This window comes from Oratosquilla oratoria, chromosome 4 (assembly GCF_046742065.1).
Source record: "Oratosquilla oratoria isolate Oo_2021 chromosome 4, ASM4674206v1, whole genome shotgun sequence".
NCBI classification, from domain to species: domain Eukaryota; kingdom Metazoa; phylum Arthropoda; class Malacostraca; order Stomatopoda; family Squillidae; genus Oratosquilla; species Oratosquilla oratoria.
This window is the reverse complement of record NC_134780.1, coordinates 61,922,199-61,924,698: the sequence shown is the minus strand read 5'-3', so window position 1 is coordinate 61,924,698 and position 2,500 is coordinate 61,922,199. Positions and strand designations below refer to the sequence as shown.

General features: G+C 45.7%; 1 protein-coding gene across 7 annotated transcripts in view; it reads left to right on the top strand.

Annotated features, from left to right (window-relative positions):
* Positions 1 to 2,500, top strand: part of Hr3 (nuclear hormone receptor 3 ROR-beta) — a 624,231-nt gene that overhangs the window by 525,237 nt on the left and 96,494 nt on the right. The gene's annotated exons all lie outside the window — the stretch shown is intronic.

The window sequence follows — 2,500 nt, the reverse complement described above, 5'->3', positions numbered from 1 at the left end:
CGTCCATGTAGTGAAAAATCCATGTTCGTCCACTGTCATCTTGATATTGTTTTTTGGGTGACAGATTAACTGACCAACAGTCCCAGGTCTTATATCGCTTTTGTAGTTATTGCCAGAATATCCATTTGTGGTGAGTTATATTTCACGATGGGAAAAGATTCGTTTATTTTGGTCAATTGGATGTGTGGAGTCTTGCCACCCCCCCCCCTTCCCCCCGAAATATTTTACCTTCATTTGGGAAATTTTGGACTCTTGTGGTCAGCAACCGCCGGGTCAGAGATCGGCGGAACCAAACGGGTCGACGCGGCGGTGCGCGAAAGGAAAAGAAGAAACTGAGGCGTCGAAGAAAAAGCCGGGAACGGGAAAAGAATGGGTGAGGGCGGAGGGTGAGTGGGGTTGGGAGGCGCAAGAAGAGGCCGGAAGAGCCACCCACACCAGCTGGAGGAAGCGGTCGATACTTGAGTATTGCTAACCAGCTGCCCTGGCGAGTCCCAGCTGATACAGAAATAAAATTTCGCGTGAAAGTGGCCGTTAAATATATCAGAAATAGAGTTCTCCAGAAACGTGTCGCACAGATGACGACGACATGGTCTTGAACGGTGAATGTTTTTCGCTGCCATTGTTTGCAATTTTCATGTTACCCGAGTTTTTTGGGAGCGGACCAGGGAATAGAGGATTGTGGGAACGAGTTACTGATCTCCAGGAATAGCCACGGTTGTAAAGGAGAGTGGGAGCAAGACCCGGTTAAGAGATGAAAAGGAAAGACATGGAGGATGAACCTAGCGATGAATGTGGGGAGTGGAAAGATCTTTAAGACAAGTAGAATCGTACAGCTAAGTGTAAGTAGTATTCTGTGTGCTGAGAGCTAAGCCAAGATAGTAACAACTTAATCTACGGTCGATGTGATCTGATTGCAACGGGACCATTGTGATTTATACAGGCAGTTCCAAAATAGTCTCTTGTGACGTTGGCCTCACGTGGGCCCCACATGGCGCCAACAGCTCCGGGCAGGGAACAGCCAGACGTACGATGCCACACACGTACACACGCACACACGCGCTTCATATTTGCGCCACTCACAAGTCAATGAACTGTGTCGTGTTTTCCTATACGCATTTTCACAGGGGTCGCTAGCATTTGTCAGAATGTCACCTCGACTTCTTAGGTGCTTCAGTAGGTACTAGCTATTTCTTGCAAACAATTGTTCATTTGAATACATCCATAAGTACATGTTTGCATATGCACTATAGAAGCGTGTTTATGTATATTTTTGAAAAATCATCTGTTTATGTTCTTATGCATATTTATGTATTTAGACTAGTTCGGCGTTCCTCAGTTAATCCCTTCGCCCGTGAGGAAGTGCCAGCGAGGAGATTTTATTTTTGATAACCTGGTATCAGTCGGAATGTAAAGTTAATCGAAGGCAAGGAACTACCACGGAAATAATTGTAGTTCGGCGAGAGCCTGGGTAAAAGGAAAAGTACTGCTCAATACGAAAGCTTTGCGCACATTGACGTGCAGCAAGGCCAGCAGAATATTAGTATATTGTGTTTTATTAGCTGTAGGTATGTGCATTTTTTTATGTGGTAGTTTTCATATAAACGTATGCTTTGTGTTTCATGATGTATTCATATGTACGTGCGCTATGTGTGGGTGGGTGGGTGTTTATGTTAAAATTTCAAGATTTCTGCAACTACTATATCGGTCGTGCAAATCATTGTAGTCTAATGGGTGCGGGGTGTTTCACAACATGGTGGGAGAGAGTTAAGTGGAGCGGGGGGGAGGGGTTGTCTTACGCCTGCAACAGCGAGAGCAGCCATGGGTGGTGTTGCCAAGGATGGGGGTCATTTCCCCCCGTACCTGGTGCGAAGTGCTTTAAGCCTCCCAATCCACTTGTGACATCCGCGTCCCTCGTTCACTATAACCGGCGAGAGAAGTAAATTTTGAATATCTCCAGTGTAACGGCCTCTCGGCAGTGAGCCGCCCAACAGAAATGATAGCTGTCCCGAGACCATTGCTTTCTACGATTGCTATTATTTTTGTTTTTTGGTTCGGCGTCAGACAGAATATAGAGGATGCACATGCTGAACGGGTTGAGATAAATAGTGAACTTGGGAGATACACCTCAGATAGATTGAATTGGCTGGCTGCAGCAAGAATTGTACGCAACTACTACTCACCCGAATAGATTAAGGCATTGAATTGTTACCTGAGGTTATGTCGACTCTCGAGAATTGCTGCTTGAATTACGTATTGAACCACCCCGCCGTATAAATTCTATTTAAATATACCGCGTATTATTATGTCTTGATTGTACGCATGTTATGTACCACAAATCAGAGGACTAGTTAGCTTCGTAGATCCAGCTACTATCCAGAGGTGTTCGTAATACCGAAGCTGTTCGGTGCCTCCCACACTTCTTCTGCCTCCCACACTTCTTCATCCTCCCTCCCTACCTCCTAGGTTCCACCTGCTATAGACAAGTCCATCGGAGGTACAG